The sequence below is a fragment of the Pantherophis guttatus genome, chromosome 12 (assembly GCF_059756535.1).
Source record: "Pantherophis guttatus breed Tessera chromosome 12, ASM5975653v1, whole genome shotgun sequence".
Taxonomy (NCBI): Eukaryota; Metazoa; Chordata; class Lepidosauria; order Squamata; family Colubridae; genus Pantherophis; species Pantherophis guttatus.
This window is the reverse complement of record NC_142074.1, coordinates 13931829-13955586: the sequence shown is the minus strand read 5'-3', so window position 1 is coordinate 13955586 and position 23758 is coordinate 13931829.

Below are 23758 nucleotides of genomic sequence, written 5' to 3'. Positions count from 1 at the left end.
CCTTTTTTGCATTTGGTTTCAAAAAAAAATTGGGCTTCAAAAAAACATTTTGGTTCCTGGGCAGCATTTTCCTGACCGCAGAGTCAGGCGTTTTCTTCCCCAGGCACCAAAAGGCTTGATTTTTAAAAAGTGGAAGCAACACCATTTTTAGACATGGAATTCCACCCTCAATCTTATCCTGGTGTCCTTTTTTGCCTTTGGTTTCAAAAATTTTTTTTGCTTCAAATAACATTTTTCTTCCGGCGCAGGATTTTCCTGACCAGGGAGTCACGCGTTTTCTTCCCCAGGCACCAAAAAGGCTTGATTTTTAAAAAGTGGAAGCAACACCATTTTTAGACATGGAATTCCACCCTCAATCTTGTCCTGGTGGCCTTTTTTGCATTAGGTTTCAAAAAAAAATTTGGCTTCAGAAAATATTTTGGTTCCTGGGCAGCATTTTCCTGACCACGGAGTCATGCGTTTTCTTCCCAGGCATCAAAAAGGCTAATTTTTAAAAAGTGGAAGCAACACCATTTTTAGACATGGAATTCCACACTCAATCTTGTCCTGGTGTCCTTTTTTGCCTTTGGTTTAAAAAAAAATTGGGCTTCAAAAAACATTTTTCTTCTGGGGCAGCATTTTCCTGACCGCGGAGTCACGCCTTTTCTTTCCCAGGCACCAAAAAGGCTTGATTTTTAAAAAGTGGAAGCAACATCATTTTTAGACATGGAATTCCACCCTCAACCTTGTCCTGGTGTCCATTTTTGCCTTTGGTTTCAAAAAAAAATTTGGCTTCAAATAACATTTTTCTTCCGGCGCAGGATTCTCCTGACCAGGGAGTCACGCGTTTTCTTCCCCAGGCACCAAAAAGGATTGATTTTTAAAAAGTGGAAGCAACACCATTTTTAGACATGGAATTCCACCCTCAATCTTCTCCTGGTGTCCTTTTTTGCATTTGGTTTCAAAAAAAAATTGGGCTTCAAAAAAACATTTTGGTTCCTGGGCAGCATTTTCCTGACCGCAGAGTCAGGCGTTTTCTTCCCCAGGCACCAAAAGGCTTGATTTTTAAAAAGTGGAAGCAACACCATTTTTAGACATGGAATTCCACCCTCAATCTTTTCCTGGTGTCCTTTTTTGCCTTTGGTTTCAAAAATTTTTTTTGCTTCAAATAACATTTTTCTTCCGGCGCAGGATTTTCCTGACCAGGGAGTAACGCGTTTTCTTCCCCAGGCACCAAAAAGGCTTGATTTTTAAAAAGTGGAAGCAACACCATTTTTAGACATGGAATTCCACCCTCAATCTTGTCCTGGTGGCCTTTTTTGCATTAGGTTTCAAAAAAAAATTTGGCTTCAGAAAATATTTTGGTTCCTGGGCAGCATTTTCCTGACCACGGAGTCATGCGTTTTCTTCCCCAGGCATCAAAAAGGCTAATTTTTAAAAAGTGGAAGCAACACCATTTTTAGACATGGAATTCCACCCTCAATCTTCTCCTGGTGTCCTTTTTTGCATTTGGTTTCAAAAAAAAATTGGGCTTCAAAAAAACATTTTGGTTCCTGGGCAGCATTTTCCTGACCGCGGAGTCAGGCGTTTTCTTCCCCAGGCACCAAAAGGCTTGATTTTTAAAAAGTGGAAGCAACACCATTTTTAGACATGGAATTCCACCCTCAATCTTATCCTGGTGTCCTTTTTTGCCTTTGGTTTCAAAAATTTTTTTTGCTTCAAATAACATTTTTCTTCCGGCGCAGCATTTTCCTGACCACGGAGTCATGCGTTTTCTTCCCCAGGCATCAAAAAGGCTAATTTTTAAAAAGTGGAAGCAACACCATTTTTAGACATGGAATTCCACCCTCAATCTTCTCCTGGTGTCCTTTTTTGCATTTGGTTTCAAAAAAAAATTGGGCTTCAAAAAAACATTTTGGTTCCTGGGCAGCATTTTCCTGACCGCGGAGTCAGGCGTTTTCTTCCCTAGGCACCAAAAGGCTTGATTTTTAAAAAGTGGAAGCAACACCATTTTTAGACATGGAATTCCACCCTCAATCTTATCCTGGTGTCCTTTTTTGCCTTTGGTTTCAAAAATTTTTTTTGCTTCAAATAACATTTTTCTTCCGGCGCAGGATTTTCCTGACCAGGGAGTCACGCGTTTTCTTCCCCAGGCACCAAAAAGGCTTGATTTTTAAAAAGTGGAAGCAACACCATTTTTAGACATGGAATTCCACCCTCAATCTTGTCCTGGTGGCCTTTTTTGCATTAGGTTTCAAAAAAAAATTTGGCTTCAGAAAATATTTTGGTTCCTGGGCAGCATTTTCCTGACCACGGAGTCATGCGTTTTCTTCCCCAGGCATCAAAAAGGCTAATTTTTAAAAAGTGGAAGCAACACCATTTTTAGACATGGAATTCCACACTCAATCTTCTCCTGGTGTCCTTTTTTGCATTTGGTTTCAAAAAAAAATTGGGCTTCAAAAAAACATTTTGGTTCCTGGGCAGCATTTTCCTGACCGCGGAGTCAGGCGTTTTCTTCCCCAGGCACCAAAAGGCTTGATTTTTAAAAAGTGGAAGCAACACCATTTTTAGACATGGAATTCCACCCTCAATCTTATCCTGGTGTCCTTTTTTGCCTTTGGTTTCAAAAATTTTTTTTGCTTCAAATAACATTTTTCTTCCGGCGCAGGATTTTCCTGACCAGGGAGTCACGCGTTTTCTTCCCCAGGCACCAAAAAGGCTTGATTTTTAAAAAGTGGAAGCAACACCATTTTTAGACATGGAATTCCACCCTCAATCTTGTCCTGGTGTCCATTTTTGCCTTTGGTTATAAAAAAAAATTGGGCTTCAAAAAACATGTTGGTTTTTGGGCAGCATTTTCCTGACTGCGGAGTCACGCATTTTCTTCCCCAGGCACCAAAAGGCTTGATTTTTAAAAAGTGGAAGCAACACCATTTTTAGACATGGAATTCCACCCTCAATCTTATCCTGGTGTCCTTTTTTACCTTTGGTTTCAAAAAAAAATTTGGCTTCAAATAACATTTTTCTTCCGGCGCAGGATTTAACTGACCAGGGAGTCACGCGTTTTCTTCCCCAGGCACCAAAAAGGCTTGATTTTTAAAAAGTGGAAGCAACACCATTTTTAGACATGGAATTCCACCCTCAATCTTCTCCTGGTGTCCTTTTTTGCATTTGGTTTCAAAAAAAAATTGGGCTTCAAAAAAACATTTTGGTTCCTGGGCAGCATTTTCCTGACCGCGGAGTCAGGCGTTTTCTTCCCCAGGCACCAAAAGGCTTGATTTTTAAAAAGTGGAAGCAACACCATTTTTAGACATGGAATTCCACCCTCAATCTTATCCTGGTGTCCTTTTTTGCCTTTGGTTTCAAAAATTTTTTTTGCTTCAAATAACATTTTTCTTCCGGCGCAGGATTTTCCTGACCAGGGAGTCACGCGTTTTCTTCCCCAGGCACCAAAAAGGCTTGATTTTTAAAAAGTGGAAGCAACACCATTTTTAGACATGGAATTCCACCCTCAATCTTGTCCTGGTGTCCATTTTTGCCTTTGGTTATAAAAAAAAATTGGGCTTCAAAAAACATGTTGGTTTTTGGGCAGCATTTTCCTGACTGCGGAGTCACGCATTTTCTTCCCCAGGCACCAAAAGGCTTGATTTTTAAAAAGTGGAAGCAACACCATTTTTAGACATGGAATTCCACCCTCAATCTTATCCTGGTGTCCTTTTTTACCTTTGGTTTCAAAAAAAAATTTGGCTTCAAATAACATTTTTCTTCCGGCGCAGGATTTAACTGACCAGGGAGTCACGCGTTTTCTTCCCCAGGCACCAAAAAGGCTTGATTTTTAAAAAGTGGAAGCAACACCATTTTTAGACATGGAATTCCACCCTCAATCTTGTCCTGGTGGCCTTTTTTGCATTAGGTTTCAAAAAAAAATTTGGCTTCAGAAAATATTTTGGTTCCTGGGCAGCATTTTCCTGACCACGGAGTCATGCGTTTTCTTCCCCAGGCATCAAAAAGGCTAATTTTTAAAAAGTGGAAGCAACACCATTTTTAGACATGGAATTCCACCCTCAATCTTGTCCTGGTGTCCTTTTTTGCCTTTGGTTTAAAAAAAAATTGGGCTTCAAAAAACATTTTTCTTCTGGGGCAGCATTTTCCTGACCGCGGAGTCACGCGTTTTCTTCCCCAGGCACCAAAAAGGCTTGATTTTTAAAAAGTGGAAGCAACACCATTTTTAGACTTGGAATTCCACCCTCAATCTTGTCCTGGTGTCCTTTTTTGCCTTTGGTTTAAAAAAAAATTGGGCTTCAAAAAACATTTTTCTTCTTGGGCAGCATTTTCCTGACCGCGGAGTCACGCGTTTTCTTTCCCAGGCACCAAAAAGGCTTGATTTTTAAAAAGTGGAAGCAAAACCATTTTTAGACATGGAATTCCACCCTCAACCTTGTCCTGGTGTCAATTTTTGCCTTTGGTTATAAAAAAAAATTGGGCTTCAAAAAACATGTTGGTTTTTGGGCAGCATTTTCCTGACTGCGGAGTCACGCATTTTCTTCCCCAGGCAACAATAAGGCTTGATTTGTAAAAAGTGGAAGCAACACCATTTTTAGACATGGAATTCCACCCTCAACCTTGTCCTGGTGTCCATTTTTGCCTTTGGTTATAAAAAATTTGGGCTTCAAAAAACATTTTGGTTCCTGGGCAGCATTTTCCTGACCGCGGAGTCACGCGTTTCCTTCCCCAGGCACCAAAAAGGCTTCATTTTTAAAAAGTCGAAGCAACACCATTTTTAGACATGGAATTCCACCCTCAATCTTGTCCTGGTGTCCTTTTTTGCATTAGGTTTCAAAAAAAAAATTGGCTTCAGAAAAAATTTTGGTTCCTGGGCAGCATTTTCCTGGCCACGGAGTCATGCGTTTTCTTCCCCAGGCATCAAAAAGGCTTGATTTTTAAAAAGTGGAAGCAACACCATTTTTAGACATGGAATTCCACCCTCAATCTTATCCTGGTGTCCTTTTTTGCCTTTGGTTTCAAAAAAAAATTGGGCTTCAAAAAACATTTTTCTTCCGGCGCAGGATTTTCCTGACCACGGAGTCACGCGTTTTCTTCCCCAGGCACCAAAAAGGCTTGATTTTTAAAAAGTGGAAGCAACACCATTTTTAGACATGGAATTCCACCCTCAACCTTGTCCTGGTGTCCATTTTTGCCTTTGGTTATAAAAAAAAAATTTGGCTTCAAAAAACAATTTGGTTCCTGGGCAGCATTTTCCTGACCGCGGAGTCATGCATTTTCTTCCCCAGACACCAAAAAGACTTGATTTTTAAAAAGTGGAAGCAACACCATTTTTAGACATGGAATTCCACACTCAATCTTGTCCTGGTGTCCTTTTTTGCCTTTGGTTTAAAAAAAAATTGGGCTTCAAAAAACATTTTTCTTCTGGGGCAGCATTTTCCTGACCGCGGAGTCACGCGTTTTCTTTCCCAGGCACCAAAAAGGCTTGATTTTTAAAAAGTGGAAGCAACATCATTTTTAGACATGGAATTCCACCCTCAACCTTGTCCTGGTGTCCATTTTTGCCTTTGGTTTCAAAAAAAAATTTGGCTTCAAATAACATTTTTCTTCCGGCGCAGGATTTTCCTGACCAGGGAGTCACGCGTTTTCTTCCCCAGGCACCAAAAAGGATTGATTTTTAAAAAGTGGAAGCAACACCATTTTTAGACATGGAATTCCACCCTCAATCTTCTCCTGGTGTCCTTTTTTGCATTTGGTTTCAAAAAAAAATTGGGCTTCAAAAAAACATTTTGGTTCCTGGGCAGCATTTTCCTGACCGCAGAGTCAGGCGTTTTCTTCCCCAGGCACCAAAAGGCTTGATTTTTAAAAAGTGGAAGCAACACCATTTTTAGACATGGAATTCCACCCTCAATCTTTTCCTGGTGTCCTTTTTTGCCTTTGGTTTCAAAAATTTTTTTTGCTTCAAATAACATTTTTCTTCCGGCGCAGGATTTTCCTGACCAGGGAGTAACGCGTTTTCTTCCCCAGGCACCAAAAAGGCTTGATTTTTAAAAAGTGGAAGCAACACCATTTTTAGACATGGAATTCCACCCTCAATCTTGTCCTGGTGGCCTTTTTTGCATTAGGTTTCAAAAAAAAATTTGGCTTCAGAAAATATTTTGGTTCCTGGGCAGCATTTTCCTGACCACGGAGTCATGCGTTTTCTTCCCCAGGCATCAAAAAGGCTAATTTTTAAAAAGTGGAAGCAACACCATTTTTAGACATGGAATTCCACCCTCAATCTTCTCCTGGTGTCCTTTTTTGCATTTGGTTTCAAAAAAAAATTGGGCTTCAAAAAAACATTTTGGTTCCTGGGCAGCATTTTCCTGACCGCGGAGTCAGGCGTTTTCTTCCCCAGGCACCAAAAGGCTTGATTTTTAAAAAGTGGAAGCAACACCATTTTTAGACATGGAATTCCACCCTCAATCTTATCCTGGTGTCCTTTTTTGCCTTTGGTTTCAAAAATTTTTTTTGCTTCAAATAACATTTTTCTTCCGGCGCAGGATTTTCCTGACCAGGGAGTCACGCGTTTTCTTCCCCAGGCACCAAAAAGGCTTGATTTTTAAAAAGTGGAAGCAACACCATTTTTAGACATGGAATTCCACCCTCAATCTTGTCCTGGTGGCCTTTTTTGCATTAGGTTTCAAAAAAAAATTTGGCTTCAGAAAATATTTTGGTTCCTGGGCAGCATTTTCCTGACCACGGAGTCATGCGTTTTCTTCCCCAGGCATCAAAAAGGCTAATTTTTAAAAAGTGGAAGCAACACCATTTTTAGACATGGAATTCCACACTCAATCTTGTCCTGGTGTCCTTTTTTGCCTTTGGTTTAAAAAAAAATTGGGCTTCAAAAAACATTTTTCTTCTGGGGCAGCATTTTCCTGACCGCGGAGTCACGCGTTTTCTTTCCCAGGCACCAAAAAGGCTTGATTTTTAAAAAAAGGGAAGCAACATCATTTTTAGACATGGAATTCCACCCTCAACCTTGTCCTGGTGTCCATTTTTGCCTTTGGTTATAAAAAAAAATTGGGCTTCAAAAAACATGTTGGTTTTTGGGCAGCATTTTCCTGACTGCGGAGTCACGCATTTTCTTCCCCAGGCACCAAAAGGCTTGATTTTTAAAAAGTGGAAGCAACACCATTTTTAGACATGGAATTCCACCCTCAATCTTATCCTGGTGTCCTTTTTTGCCTTTGGTTTCAAAAAAAAATTTGGCTTCAAATAACATTTTTCTTCCGGCGCAGGATTTAACTGACCAGGGAGTCACGCGTTTTCTTCCCCAGGCACCAAAAAGGCTTGATTTTTAAAAAGTGGAAGCAACACCATTTTTAGACATGGAATTCCACCCTCAATCTTGTCCTGGTGGCCTTTTTTGCATTAGGTTTCAAAAAAAAATTTGGCTTCAGAAAATATTTTGGTTCCTGGGCAGCATTTTCCTGACCACGGAGTCATGCGTTTTCTTCCCCAGGCATCAAAAAGGCTAATTTTTAAAAAGTGGAAGCAACACCATTTTTAGACATGGAATTCCACCCTCAATCTTGTCCTGGTGTCCTTTTTTGCCTTTGGTTTAAAAAAAAATTGGGCTTCAAAAAACATTTTTCTTCTGGGGCAGCATTTTCCTGACCGCGGAGTCACGCGTTTTCTTCCCCAGGCACCAAAAAGGCTTGATTTTTAAAAAGTGGAAGCAACACCATTTTTAGACTTGGAATTCCACCCTCAATCTTGTCCTGGTGTCCTTTTTTGCCTTTGGTTTAAAAAAAAATTGGGCTTCAAAAAACATTTTTCTTCTTGGGCAGCATTTTCCTGACCGCGGAGTCACGCGTTTTCTTTCCCAGGCACCAAAAAGGCTTGATTTTTAAAAAGTGGAAGCAACACCATTTTTAGACATGGAATTCCACCCTCAACCTTGTCCTGGTGTCAATTTTTGCCTTTGGTTATAAAAAAAAATTGGGCTTCAAAAAACATGTTGGTTTTTGGGCAGCATTTTCCTGACTGCGGAGTCACGCATTTTCTTCCCCAGGCACCAATAAGGCTTGATTTGTAAAAAGTGGAAGCAACACCATTTTTAGACATGGAATTCCACCCTCAACCTTGTCCTGGTGTCCATTTTTGCCTTTGGTTATAAAAAATTTGGGCTTCAAAAAACATTTTGGTTCCTGGGCAGCATTTTCCTGACCGCGGAGTCACGCGTTTCCTTCCCCAGGCACCAAAAAGGCTTCATTTTTAAAAAGTCGAAGCAACACCATTTTTAGACATGGAATTCCACCCTCAATCTTGTCCTGGTGTCCTTTTTTGCATTAGGTTTCAAAAAAAAAATTGGCTTCAGAAAAAATTTTGGTTCCTGGGCAGCATTTTCCTGGCCACGGAGTCATGCGTTTTCTTCCCCAGGCATCAAAAAGGCTTGATTTTTAAAAAGTGGAAGCAACACCATTTTTAGACATGGAATTCCACCCTCAATCTTATCCTGGTGTCCTTTTTTGCCTTTGGTTTCAAAAAAAAATTGGGCTTCAAAAAACATTTTTCTTCCGGCGCAGGATTTTCCTGACCACGGAGTCACGCGTTTTCTTCCCCAGGCACCAAAAAGGCTTGATTTTTAAAAAGTGGAAGCAACACCATTTTTAGACATGGAATTCCACCCTCAACCTTGTCCTGGTGTCCATTTTTGCCTTTGGTTATAAAAAAAAAATTTGGCTTCAAAAAACAATTTGGTTCCTGGGCAGCATTTTCCTGACCGCGGAGTCATGCATTTTCTTCCCCAGACACCAAAAAGACTTGATTTTTAAAAAGTGGAAGCAACACCATTTTTAGACATGGAATTCCACCCTCAATCTTGTCCTGGTGTCCTTTTTTGCATTAGGTTTCAAAAAAAAACTCGGCTTCAGAAATCATTTTGGATCCTGGGCAGCATTTTCCTGACCGCGGAGTCATGCGTTTTCTTCCCCAGGGACCATAAAGGCTTGATTTTTAAAAAGTGGAAGCAACACCATTTTTAGACATGGAATTCCACCCTCAACCTTGTCCTGGTGTCCTTTTTTGCCTTTGGTTTCAAAAAAAAATTGGGCTTCAAAAAACATTTTTCTTCCGGTGCAGGATTTTCCTGACCACGGAGTCACGCGTTTTCTTCCCCAGGCACCAAAAAGGATTGATTTTTAAAAAGTGGAAGCAACACCATTTTTAGACATGGAATTCCACCCTCAATCTTCTCCTGGTGTCCTTTTTTGCATTTGGTTTCAAAAAAAAATTGGGCTTCAAAAAAACATTTTGGTTCCTGGGCAGCATTTTCCTGACCGCGGAGTCAGGCGTTTTCTTCCCCAGGCACCAAAAGGCTTGATTTTTAAAAAGTGGAAGCAACACCATTTTTAGACATGGAATTCCACCCTCAATCTTATCCTGGTGTCCTTTTTTGCCTTTGGTTTCAAAAATTTTTTTTGCTTCAAATAACATTTTTCTTCCGGCGCAGGATTTTCCTGACCAGGGAGTCACGCGTTTTCTTCCCCAGGCACCAAAAAGGCTTGATTTTTAAAAAGTGGAAGCAACACCATTTTTAGACATGGAATTCCACCCTCAATCTTGTCCTGGTGGCCTTTTTTGCATTAGGTTTCAAAAAAAAATTTGGCTTCAGAAAATATTTTGGTTCCTGGGCAGCATTTTCCTGACCACGGAGTCATGCGTTTTCTTCCCCAGGCATCAAAAAGGCTAATTTTTAAAAAGTGGAAGCAACACCATTTTTAGACATGGAATTCCACACTCAATCTTGTCCTGGTGTCCTTTTTTGCCTTTGGTTTAAAAAAAAATTGGGCTTCAAAAAACATTTTTCTTCTGGGGCAGCATTTTCCTGACCGCGGAGTCACGCGTTTTCTTTCCCAGGCACCAAAAAGGCTTGATTTTTAAAAAGTGGAAGCAACATCATTTTTAGACATGGAATTCCACCCTCAACCTTGTCCTGGTATCCATTTTTGCCTTTGGTTATAAAAAAAAATTGGGTTTCAAAAAACATGTTGGTTTTTGGGCAGCATTTTCCTGACTGCGGAGTCACGCATTTTCTTCCCCAGGCACCAAAAAGGCTTGATTTTTAAAAAGTGGAAGCAACACCATTTTTAGACATGGAATTCCACCCTCAATCTTGTCCTGGTGGCCTTTTTTGCATTAGGTTTCAAAAAAAAATTTGGCTTCAGAAAATATTTTGGTTCCTGGGCAGCATTTTCCTGACCACGGAGTCATGCGTTTTCTTCCCCAGGCATCAAAAAGGCTAATTTTTAAAAAGTGGAAGCAACACCATTTTTAGACATGGAATTCCACCCTCAATCTTGTCCTGGTGTCCTTTTTTGCCTTTGGTTTAAAAAAAAATTGGGCTTCAAAAAACATTTTTCTTCTGGGGCAGCATTTTCCTGACCGCGGAGTCACGCGTTTTCTTCCCCAGGCACCAAAAAGGCTTGATTTTTAAAAAGTGGAAGCAACACCATTTTTAGACATGGAATTCCACCCTCAATCTTGTCCTGGTGGCCTTTTTTGCATTAGGTTTCAAAAAAAAATTTGGCTTCAGAAAATATTTTGGTTCCTGGGCAGCATTTTCCTGACCACGGAGTCATGCGTTTTCTTCCCCAGGCATCAAAAAGGCTAATTTTTAAAAAGTGGAAGCAACACCATTTTTAGACATGGAATTCCACCCTCAATCTTGTCCTGGTGTCCTTTTTTGCCTTTGGTTTAAAAAAAAATTGGGCTTCAAAAAACATTTTTCTTCTGGGGCAGCATTTTCCTGACCGCGGAGTCACGCGTTTTCTTCCCCAGGCACCAAAAAGGCTTGATTTTTAAAAAGTGGAAGCAACACCATTTTTAGACTTGGAATTCCACCCTCAATCTTGTCCTGGTGTCCTTTTTTGCCTTTGGTTTAAAAAAAAATTGGGCTTCAAAAAACATTTTTCTTCTTGGGCAGCATTTTCCTGACCGCGGAGTCACGCGTTTTCTTTCCCAGGCACCAAAAAGGCTTGATTTTTAAAAAGTGGAAGCAACACCATTTTTAGACATGGAATTCCACCCTCAACCTTGTCCTGGTGTCCATTTTTGCCTTTGGTTATAAAAAAAAATTGGGCTTCAAAAAACATGTTGGTTTTTGGGCAGCATTTTCCTGACTGCGGAGTCACGCATTTTCTTCCCCAGGCACCAATAAGGCTTGATTTGTAAAAAGTGGAAGCAACACCATTTTTAGACATGGAATTCCACCCTCAACCTTGTCCTGGTGTCCATTTTTGCCTTTGGTTATAAAAAATTTGGGCTTCAAAAAACATTTTGGTTCCTGGGCAGCATTTTCCTGACCGCGGAGTCACGCGTTTCCTTCCCCAGGCACCAAAAAGGCTTCATTTTTAAAAAGTCGAAGCAACACCATTTTTAGACATGGAATTCCACCCTCAATCTTGTCCTGGTGTCCTTTTTTCCCTTTGGTTTCAACAAAAAATTTGGCTTCAAAAAATAGTTTGCTTCCTGGGCAGCATTTTTCTGACCGCAGGGTCACGCGTTTTCTTCCCCAGGTACCAAAAAGGCTTGATTTTTAAAAAGTGGAAGCAACACCATTTTTAGACATGGAATTCCACCCTCAATCTTCTCCTGGTGTCCTTTTTTGCCTTTGGTTTCAAAAAAAATTGGGCTTCAAAGAACATTTTTCTTCCGGCGCAGGATTTTCCTGACCGCGGAGTCACGCGTTTTCTTCCCCAGGCACCAAAAAGGCTTGATTTTTAAAAAGTGGAAGCAACACCATTTTTAGACATGGAATTCCACCCTCAACCTTTTCCTGGTGTCCATTTTTGCCTTTGGTTATAAAAAAAAAAATTTGCTTCAAAAAACAATTTGGTTCCTGGGCAGCATTTTCCTGACCGCGGAGTCATGCGTTTTCTTCCCCAGGCACCAAAAAGACTTGATTTTTAAAAAGTGGAAGCAACACCATTTTTAGACATGGAATTCCACCCTCAATCTTGTCCTGGTGGCCTTTTTTGCATTAGGTTTCAAAAAAAACTCGGCTTCAGAAATCATTTTGGATCCTGGGCAGCATTTTCCTGACCGCGGAGTCATGCGGTCATGAGTTTTCTTCCCCAGGGACCATAAAGGCTTGATTTTTAAAAAGTGGAAGCAACACCATTTTTAGACATGGAATTCCACCCTCAATCTTGTCCTGGTGTCCTTTTTTGCCTTTGGTTTCAAAAAAAAATTGGGCTTCAAAAAACATTTTTCTTCCGGTGCAGGATTTTCCTGACCATGGAGTCACGCGTTTTCTTCCCCAGGCACCAAAAAGGCTTGATTTTTAAAAAGTGGAAGCAACACCATTTTTAGACATGGAATTCCACCCTCAACCTTGTCCTGGTGTCCATTTTTGCCTTTGGTTATAAAAAAAAATTTGGCTTCAAAAAATAGTTTGCTTCCTGGGTAGCATTTTTCTGACTGCAGAGTCACGCGTTTTCTTCCCAAGGCACCAAAAAGGCTTGATTTTTGAAAAGTGGAAGCAACACCATTTTTAGACATGGAATTCCACCCTCAATCTTGTCCTGGTAGACTTTTTTGTATTTGGTTTCAAAAAAAAATTGGGCTTCAAAAAACATTTTTCTTCCGGTGTAGGATTTTCCTGACCACGGAGTCACGCGTTTTCTTCCCCAGGCATCAAAAAGGCTTGATTTTTAAAAAGTGGAAGCAACACCAGTTTTAGACATGGAATTCCACCCTCAACCTTGTCCTGGTGTCCTTTTTTGCATTAGGTTTCAAAAAAAAATTCGGCTTCAGAAAATATTTTGGTTCCTGGGCAGCATTTTCCTGACCGCGGAGTCACGCGTTTTCTTCCCCAGGCATCAAAAAGGCTTGATTTTTAAAAAGTGGAAGCAACATCATTTTTAGACATGGAATTCCACCCTCAATCTTGTCCTGGTGTCCTTTTTTCCCTTTGGTTTCAACAAAAAATTTGGCTTCAAAAAATAGTTTGCTTCCTGGGCAGCATTTTTCTGACCGCAGGGTCACGCGTTTTCTTCCCCAGGTACCAAAAAGGCTTGATTTTTAAAAAGTGGAAGCAACACCATTTTTAGACATGGAATTCCACCCTCAATCTTGTCCTGGTGTCCTTTTTTGCCTTTGGTTTCAAAAAAAAATTGGGCTTCAAAAAACATTTTTCTTCCGGCGCAGGATTTTCCTGACCGCGGAGTCACGGGTTTTCTTCCCCAGGCACCAAAAAGGATTGATTTTTAAAAAGTGGAAGCAACACCATTTTTAGACATGGAATTCCACCCTCAATCTTGTCCTGGTGTCCTTTTTTGCCTTTGGTTTCAAAAAAAAATTGGGCTTCAAAAAACATTTTTCTTCCGGCGCAGGATTTTCCTGACCGCGGAGTCACGCGTTTTCTTCCCCACGCACCAAAAAGGCTTGATTTTTAAAAAGTGGAAGCAACACCATTTTTAGACATGGAATTCCACCCTCAATCTTGTCCTGGTGTCCATTTTTGCCTTTGGTTATAAAAAAAAATTTGGCTTCAAAAAATAGTTTGCTTCCTGGGCAGCATTTTTCTGACTGCAGAGTCACGCGTTTTCTTCCCCAGGCACCAAAAAGGCTTGATTTTTGAAAAGTGGAAGCAACACCATTTTTGGACATGGAATTCCACCCTCAATCTTGTCCTGGTGTCCTTTTTTGACTTTGGTTTCAAAAAAAAATTGGGCTTCAAAAAACATTTTGGTTCCTGGGCAGCATTTTCCTGACCGCGGAGTCACGCGTTTTCTTCCCCAGGCATCAAAAAGGCTTGATTTTTAAAAAGTGGAAGCAACACCATTTTTAGACATGGAATTCCACCCTCAATCTTGTCCTGGTGTCCTTTTTTCCCTTTGGTTTCAACAAAAAATTTGGCTTCAAAAAATAATTTGCTTCCTGGGCAGCATTTTTCTGACCGCAGAGTCACGCGTTTTCTTCCCCAGGTACCAAAAAGGCTTGATTTTTAAAAAGTGGAAGCAACACCATTTTTAGACATGGAATTCCACCCTCAATCTTGTCCTGGTGTCCTTTTTTGCCTTTGGTTTCAAAAAAAAATTGGGCTTCAAAAAACATTTTTCTTCCGGCGCAGGATTTTCCTGACCGCGGAGTCACGCGTTTTCTTCCCCACGCACCAAAAAGGCTTGATTTTTAAAAAGTGGAAGCAACACCATTTTTAGACATGGAATTCCACCCTCAATCTTGTCCTGGTGTCCATTTTTGCCTTTGGTTATAAAAAAAAATTTGGCTTCAAAAAATAGTTTGCTTCCTGGGCAGCATTTTTCTGACCGCAGAGTCACGCGTTTTCTTCCCCAGGCACCAAAAAGGCTTGATTTTTGAAAAGTGGAAGCAACACCATTTTTAGACATGGAATTCCACCCTCAATCTTGTCCTGGTATCCTTTTTTGTATTTGGTTTCAAAAAAAAATTGGGCTTCAAAAAACATTTTTCTTCCGGTGTAGGATTTTCCTGACCACGGAGTCACGCATTTTCTTCCCCAGGCACCAAAAAGGCTTGATTTTTAAAAAGTGGAAGCAACACCATTTTTAGACATGGAATTCCACCCTCAATCTTGTTCTGGTGTCCTTTTTTCCCTTTGGTTTCAACAAAAAATTTGGCTTCAAAAAATAGTTTGCTTCCTGGGCAGAATTTTTCTGACCGCAGGGTCACGCGTTTTCTTCCCCAGGCATCAAAAAGCCTTGATTTTTAAAAAGTGGAAGCAACACCATTTTTAGACATGGAATTCCACCCACAACCTTGTCCTGGTGTCCATTTTTGCCTTTGGTTATAAAAAAAAATTTGGCTTCAAAAAACATTTTGGTTCCTGGGCAGCATTTTCCTGACCGCGGAGTCACGCGTTTTCTTCCCCAGGCATCAAAAAGGCTTGATTTTTGAAAAGTGGAAGCAACACCATTTTTAGACATGGAATTCCACCCTCAATCTTGTCCTGGTATCCTTTTTTGTATTTGGTTTCAAAAAAAAATTGGGCTTCAAAAAACATTTTTCTTCCGGTGTAGGATTTTCCTGACCACGGAGTCACGCGTTTTCTTCCCCAGGCACCAAAAAGGCTTGATTTTTAAAAAGTGGAAGCAACACCATTTTTAGACATGGAATTCCACCCTCAACCTTGTCCTGGTGTCCTTTTTTGCCTTTGGTTTCAAAAAAAAATTGGGCTTCAAAAAACATTTTTCTTCCGGTGCAGGATTTTCCTGACCACGGAGTCACGCGTTTTCTTCCCCAGTCACCAAAAAGGCTTGATTTTTAAAAAGTGGAAGCAACACCATTTTTGGACATGGAATTCCACCCTCAATCTTGTCCTGGTGTCCTTTTTTGACTTTGGTTTCAAAAAAAAATTGGGCTTCAAAAAACATTTTGGTTCCTGGGCAGCATTTTCCTGACCGCGGAGTCACGCGTTTTCTTCCCCAGGCATCAAAAAGGCTTGATTTTTAAAAAGTGGAAGCAACACCATTTTTAGACATGGAATTCCACCCTCAATCTTGTCCTGGTGTCCTTTTTTCCCTTTGGTTTCAACAAAAAATTTGGCTTCAAAAAATAGTTTGCTTCCTGGGCAGCATTTTTCTAACCGCAGAGTCACGCGTTTTCTTCCCCAGGTACCAAAAAGGCTTGATTTTTAAAAAGTGGAAGCAACACCATTTTTAGACATGGAATTCCACCCTCAATCTTGTCCTGGTAGACTTTTTTGTATTTGGTTTCAAAAAAAAATTGGGCTTCAAAAAACATTTTTCTTCCGGTGTAGGATTTTCCTGACCACGGAGTCACGCGTTTTCTTCCCCACGCACCAAAAAGGCTTGATTTTTAAAAAGTGGAAGCAACACCATTTTTAGACATGGAATTCCACCCTCAATCTTGTCCTGGTGTCCATTTTTGCCTTTGGTTATAAAAAAAAATTTGGCTTCAAAAAATAGTTTGCTTCCTGGGCAGCATTTTTCTGACCGCAGAGTCACGCGTTTTCTTCCCCAGGCACCAAAAAGGCTTGATTTTTGAAAAGTGGAAGCAACACCATTTTTAGACATGGAATTCCACCCTCAATCTTGTTCTGGTGTCCTTTTTTCCCTTTGGTTTCAACAAAGAATTTGGCTTCAAAAAATAGTTTGCTTCCTGGGCAGCATTTTTCTGACCGCAGGGTCACGCGTTTTCTTCCCCAGGCATCAAAAAGCCTTGATTTTTAAAAAGTGGAAGCAACACCATTTTTAGACATGGAATTCCACCCTCAATCTTGTCCTGGTGTCCTTTTTTGCCTTTGGTTTCAAAAAAAAATTGGGCTTCAAAAAACATTTTTCTTCCGGCGCAGGATTTTCCTGACCGCGGAGTCACGCGTTTTCTTCCCCAGGCACCAAAAAGGCTTGATTTTTAAAAAGTGGAAGCAACACCATTTTTAGACATGGAATTCCACCCACAACCTTGTCCTGGTGTCCATTTTTGCCTTTGGTTATAAAAAAAAAATTGGCTTCAAAAAACATTTTGGTTCCTGGGCAGCATTTTCCTGACCCCGGAGTCACGCGTTTTCTTCCCCAGGCATCAAAAAGGCTTGATTTTTGAAAAGTGGAAGCAACACCATTTTTAGACATGGAATTCCACCCTCAATCTTGTCCTGGTATCCTTTTTTGTATTTGGTTTCAAAAAAAAATTGGGCTTCAAAAAACATTTTTCTTCCGGTGTAGGATTTTCCTGACCACGGAGTCACGCGTTTTCTTCCCCAGGCACCAAAAAGGCTTGATTTTTAAAAAGTGGAAGCAACACCATTTTTAGACATGGAATTCCACCCTCAACCTTGTCCTGGTGTCCTTTTTTGCCTTTGGTTTCAAAAAAAAATTGGGCTTCAAAAAACATTTTTCTTCCGGTGCAGGATTTTCCTGACCATGGAGTCACGCGTTTTCTTCCCCAGTCACCAAAAAGGCTTGATTTTTAAAAAGTGGAAGCAACACCATTTTTGGACATGGAATTCCACCCTCAATCTTGTCCTGGTGTCCTTTTTTGACTTTGGTTTCAAAAAAAAATTGGGCTTCAAAAAACATTTTGGTTCCTGGGCAGCATTTTCCTGACCGCGGAGTCACGCGTTTTCTTCCCCAGGCATCAAAAAGGCTTGATTTTTAAAAAGTGGAAGCAACACCATTTTTAGACATGGAATTCCACCCTCAATCTTGTCCTGGTGTCCTTTTTTCCCTTTGATTTCAACAAAAAATTTGGCTTCAAAAAACATTTTTTTTCCGGTGCAGGATTTTCCTGACCATGGAGTCACGCGTTTTCTTCCCCAGGCACCAAAAAGGCTTGATTTTTAAAAAGTGGAAGCAACACCATTTTTAGACATGGAATTCCATCCTTAATCTTGTCCTGGTGTCCTTTTTTGCCTTTGGTTTCAAAAAAAAATTCGGCTTCAGAAAATATTTTGGTTCCTGGGCATCATTTTCCTGACTGCGGAGTCATGCGTTTTCTTCCCCAGGCATCAAAAAGGCTTGATTTTTAAAAAGTGGAAGCAACACCATTTTTAGACATGGAATTCCACCCTCAATCTTGTCCTGGTGTCCTTTTTTGCCTTTGGTTTCAAAAAAAAATTGGGCTTCAAAAAACATTTTTCTTCCGGCGCAGGATTTTCCTGACCGCGGAGTCACGCGTTTTCTTCCCCAGGCACCAAAAAGGCTTGATTTTTAAAAAGTGGAAGCAACACCATTTTTAGACATGGAATTCCACCCACAACCTTGTCCTGGTGTCCATTTTTGCCTTTGGTTATAAAAAAAAATTTGGCTTCAAAAAATAGTTTGCTTCCTGGGCAGCATTTTCCTGACTGCGGAGTCATGCGTTTTCTTCCCCAGGCATCAAAAAGGCTTGATTTTTAAAAAGTGGAAGCAACACCATTTTTAGACATGGAATTCCACCCTCAATCTTGTCCTGGTGTCCTTTTTTCCCTTTGGTTTCAACAAAAAATTTGGCTTCAAAAAATAGTTTGCTTCCTGGGCAGCATTTTTCTGACCGCAGAGTCACGCGTTTTCTTCCCCAGGTACCAAAAAGGCTTGATTTTTAAAAAGTGGAAGCAACACCATTTTTCGACATGGAATTCCACCCTCAATCTTGTCCTGGTGTCCTTTTTTGCCTTTGGTTTCAAAAAAAAATTTGGCTTCAAAAAACATTTTTCTTCCGGCGCAGGATTTTCCTGACCGCGGAGTCACGCGTTTTCTTCCCCACGCACCAAAAAGGCTTGATTTTTAAAAAGTGGAAGCAACACCATTTTTAGACATGGAATTCCACCCTCAATCTTGTCCTGGTATCCTTTTTTGTATTTGGTTTCAAAAAAAAATTGGGCTTCAAAAAACATTTTTCTTCCGGTGTACGATTTTCCTGACCACGGAGTCACGCGTTTTCTTCCCCAGGCACCAAAAAGGCTTGATTTTTAAAAAGTGGAAGCAACACCATTTTTAGACATGGAATTCCACCCTCAATCTTGTCCTGGTGTCCATTTTTGCCTTTGGTTATAAAAAAAAATTGGGCTTCAAAAAATAGTTTCCTTCCTGGGCAGCATTTTTCTGACCGCAGAGTCACGCGTTTTCTTCCCCAGGCACCAAAAAGGCTTGATTTTTGAAAAGTGGAAGCAACACCATTTTTAAACATGGAATTCCACCCTCAATCTTGTCCTGGTATCCTTTTTTGTATTTGGTTTCAAAAAAAAATTGGGCTTCAAAAAACATTTTTCTTCCGGTGTACAATTTTCCTGACCACGGAGTCACGCGTTTTCTTCCCCAGGCACCAAAAAGGCTTGATTTTTAAAAAGTGGAAGCAACACCATTTTTAGACATGGAATTCCACCCTCAATCTTGTCCTGGTGTCCTTTTTTGCCTTTGGTTTCAAAAAAAAATTGGGCTTCAAAAAACATTTTTCTTCCGGTGCAGGATTTTCCTGACCGCGGAGTCACGCGTTTTCTTCCCCAGGCATCAAAAAGGCTTGATTTTTAAAAAGTGGAAGCAACACCATTTTTAGACATGGAATTCCACCCTCAATCTTGTCCTGGTGTCCTTTTTTCCCTTTGGTTTCAACAAAAAATTTGGCTTCAAAAAATAGTTTGGTTCCTGGGCAGCATTTTTCTGACCGCAGAGTCACGCGTTTTCTTCCCCAGGAACCAAAAAGGCTCAATTTTTAAAAAGTGGAAACAACACCATTTTTAAACATGGAATTTCACCCCAAAACTCATCCTGGTGTCCGTTTTTGCATTTTTTTTCAAAAAAAAAATTTGGCTTCAAAAAACAGTTTGGTTCCTGGGCAGCATTTTCTTGACGGTGGAGTCAAGTGTTTTTTTCCCCAGGCACCTAAAAGGCTTGGTTTTTAAAAAGTGGAAGCAACAAAATTTTTAAACATGGAATTCCACCTCGCATCTCATCCTTGTGTCCATTTTTGCCTTTGGTTTCAAAAAAAAATTTGGCTTCAAAAAACAGTTTGGTTCCTGGGCAGCATTTTCCTGACCGCGGAGTCACGCATTTTCTTCCCCAGGTATCAAAAAGGCTCGATTTTTAAAAAGTGGAAGCAACACCATTTTTAGACATGGAATTCCACACTCAATTTTGTCCTTTTTTCCTTTTTGCCTTTGGTTTCAATTTTTTTTTTACTACCGGTTCTATGGGCCTGGGTCTTTTTGAGTGCTGCCGTGTCAGAAACTGGAATAGCTGGTCTTTCATTTTCCTGTGTGAGCATGAGTGGTGACATCCAAATATTTTTACTACCGGTTCTGTGAGCGTAGCTTGGTGGGGGTGGTGAGGCTTGGTGGGTGTGGCAGAGGAAGGATACTGCAAAATCTCCATTCCCACCCCACACCAGTGGAAGGATACTGCAAAATCCCCATTCCCACCCCACTCGTGGGGGAAGGATACTGCAAAATCCCCATTCCCTCTCCACTCCTCGGGGAAGGATACTGCAAAATCCCCATTCCCTCCCCACTCCTGGGGGAAAGATACTGCAAAATCTCCATTCCCACCCCACTCCAGGGGAAGGATACTGCAAAATCTCCATTCCCACCCCACTCCAGGGGAAGTACTGGAAAATCCCCATTCCCTCCCCACTCTTGGGGGAAGGATATTGCCAAATCTTCATTCCCTCCCCACTCCTGGGGGAAGGATATTGCCAAATCTCCATTCCTACCCCCCTCTTGGGCCTGCCAGAGGTGGTATTTGCTGGTTCTCCAAACAACTCAAAATTTCCGCTACCGGTTCTCCAGAACCTGTCAAAACCTGCTGGATTTCACCCCTGAGCTACATCTTTGTTATGTAGAATAGACTGGCCTTAATGGCCCATTGACAAAGGTGTGGAGGGGGGGCTGAGTTTCTGCCTCTCTTTTAGGGGAAATATTCTGCCCTTTTTAATATTTCCTAAAATATCTCATTTTCCTAGGAGAGGGGTGGGCGCTAACTTCCTACAGGTCATAATTGAGAGAGGAGGCTAAATGCATCTCCTTGCACATCTTGGATGACATTTTTTGGGGGGGGAAAACAGATCCAGGGACATTTAAAACCAAAACAAAGATTTTTAGTTGATTTTATTTAATGCTCCTGACCATCTCTCCTAGGTTTTTTTTAAAGCTGCTGCTTCTTCCTTTAAAATGAATTATGCGCTTGTTGTTTCAGCAATGGGATAGGAATCATGGTGTGAATTTTAAGTCATGGACAGGCTATCAGGCAACCTTGCGAGCGAGAAAGGTGGTCTATCTTGTCTCCTTTGGGGGTTTTTGTGCTTTTCTGCCCAGGTATAAAAACAGTTTGACAAAACACACTGAGCTTTAATGAGGCTTAGCATACTGATGAACGCAGTCCCTGTAGGGTATAGACTATGATTTATTGCTTTGCACATGGAGATACCGAGTTTGGTACTTTCTCAGATCATTGTAAAATGAACGAGGGCTTAGCTTTTTGTGTGAAGCTGAAGCTATGGAGACAATCAAGTTTCATCTCCTGCTCAGGGCAGAATCCAAATTAAAACATCCTGAACAGTCAGCTGACTGGTGGATGCTTGAATCCTACAACAGAGAGCCCATCCCTACAGTAGGGAACCCATCACCTCCCTACCTGTAGACATGGTTAGTCCTTCAAGGTAATCGAGACCAAGCAATCAATGTTACAAATGTTGTTCTTGTTTTAACCATCCAGTTGCATCTGACTCTTGGCAACTCTATAGGCAAGTGCTCTCCATGGTACTCTGGATAGCAATAGCACTTGGATTTATATACCGCTTCACAGTGTTTTACAGCCCTTTCTAAATGGTTTACAGAGTCAGCATCTTGCCCCCAACAATTTGGGTCCCCATTTTACCCATCTCAGAAGGATGGAAGGCTGAGTCAACCTTGAGCCGGTCAGGATCGAACTGCTGACAGTGAGCAGAATTATCCTGCAATACTACATTCCAACCACAAGGGAGGGAGGGAGGGAGGGAGGGAGGGAGGGAAGGAAGGAAGGAAGGAAGGAAGGAAGGAAGGAAGGAAGGAAGGAAGGAAGGAAGGAAGGAAAATAGCACTTGGATTTATATACCGCTTCACAGTGCTTTACAGTCCTTTCTAAACGGTTTACAGAGTCAGCATATTTGCCCCCAACAATTTGGGTCCTCATTTTACCCACCTCGGAAGGATGGAAGGCTGAGTCAACCTTGAGCCTGGTGAGTTTTGAACTGCCAAATTGCAGGCAGTCGGCATTCAGCAGAAGTAGCCTGCAATACTGCACTCTAACCACTCCACCAGCATGGCTCATGGATGTTTATTTTTGTATCAGTTTTGATGGTGTCAAGCCAGCGAGTTCTTTGCTTGCCCGTTGCCTCCGACGCAGAGCCCTCATCAGAACCTTCCCCAGACTCCAGGACTGGCCCATGTTCCTCCCCAACCTCCTCACTGTCGGAGTCTGCCACCAGCTCCACTGGCCGCTGGTGGGCCACAACAGACTGGGGCTGAAAGGTGAAAGTGGAAGCAGTATGCTCTGTCCCATATTTCGGTACACCAAGTTGCCCTGATAGACCTGTCTCCTGGAAAAAAAACACTCTGACCCTACCTAGGTCGAAATATTTTTTAAGTTCAGAACAACAAGATAATTCCAGAAGTGTCTCAGGTAGACAACTCCCCAAGTGAGTAAGAAGATGGAGGAGCATGGATGACACCATCAGACCTGTAAGATTCTGCTCTTACAGCCAATCTCAATAAAAGTAGTTCTTTTCTGTGGAGTTGATGACTTGGTTTAGTCTATCTAGTGGGGTTGACACTAGAGAACTGGTTTCCTTGCATTCCTCTTATAAAGAATTACTCTATTCTTTAGAGTAGAGTAGAGTAGAGTAGAGTAGAGTAGAGTAGAGTAGAATAGAATAGAATAGAATAGAATAGAATAGAATAGAATAGAATAGAATAGAATAGAATAGAATAGGAATTCTTTATTGGCCAAGTGTGATTGGACACCCTAGGAATTTTTCTCTGGTGCATAGGCTCTCAGTGCACATCAAAAGACAAGATACATTCGTCAAGAATCATAAGGTACTACATTTAATGATAGTCATAGGCAGTGGTGGGATTCAGCTGGTTCACACCACTTTGGGAGAACCGGTTCTTAACTTTCTGAGCAGTTTGGTGAACTGGTTGTTGGAAGAAATCATTAGGGCAGAGAACCGGTTGTTAAATTATTTGAATCCCACCATGGTACAAACCCTAGGGTACAAATAAGCAATCAAATCATACTAGGAAACAGTACAAATCGTAAGGATACAGCAACAAGTTACAGTCATACAGTCATAAGTGGGAGGAGATGGGTGATAGGAACGATGAGATTAATAGTAATAGTAATGCAGACTTAGTGAATAGTTTGACAGTGTTGAGGGAATTATTTGTTTAGCAGAGTGATGGCGTTCGGGGAAAAAAAACCGTTCTTGTGTCTAGTTGTTTGGCAGTGCTCTATACCATCGTTTTATGGGTAGGAGCTGAAGCAATTTATAATAGGAATGTTATCCTAATATTTGACTTGATCCTGCCTCCCTCTACAACCTCTTGGCTGTGCTCTGTACTGTAGAGATGCTGGGGTTTTTTGGTTAAGTTTCCAGTGCAACCGGGACTGTTTTCTCAAGAGTCTTTTCTCACAGTTCAATCTCCAGAAATACTACTGAACTGTCACTGGCTGTCAGACAGATCCTTTCCATTTCCTTCTTTTTCCTTAGTACAAATTAGCTGGGAGCTTTAATCATGGTAGAAGAATGTGCTTTCAACATCCCTTTGATTTTGTTTTAGTTGAGTTGAGATTAATTAGATAATTACTCACATGTAGCCAGCAGGCCAGTCATTAAGGCCACCGTGCTTGCTAATTAAAAAAGCTAGTTTTTTGCCACAATTCCTGCCCCCACCTCCCATGGGAACGGCACCATTAGACCCTGCATCCATGGCTCTTTTGTTATGCAGATGAGGAGTCTGCTTTCCCATAATCTAAAGTCCACATGCCAAAATGTGAATGAGTGCTCAGTGGTTGGACAGTGGTTGACGGAACATACAAAGATCCAGGTCTATAGAGCCAGCACCAATTTTGCCTCATTGCAGCAAACAGCAAACAGCCAGCTTTACTTTCATTTTCGTTTTCAGCATAGCTTGATTAGCACAAGGAAGAAAGAAAAAATCTGCTCCCAGCAATTTACCTTTTTGCAGCAAGCAGCAGAGCCCCGCGCAAAACAGCTGAGAGCAAATCAGCTGAGAGTCGGGAGGCCGATCCAATCAACTTGTGCTAATTAGGCTGTGCTG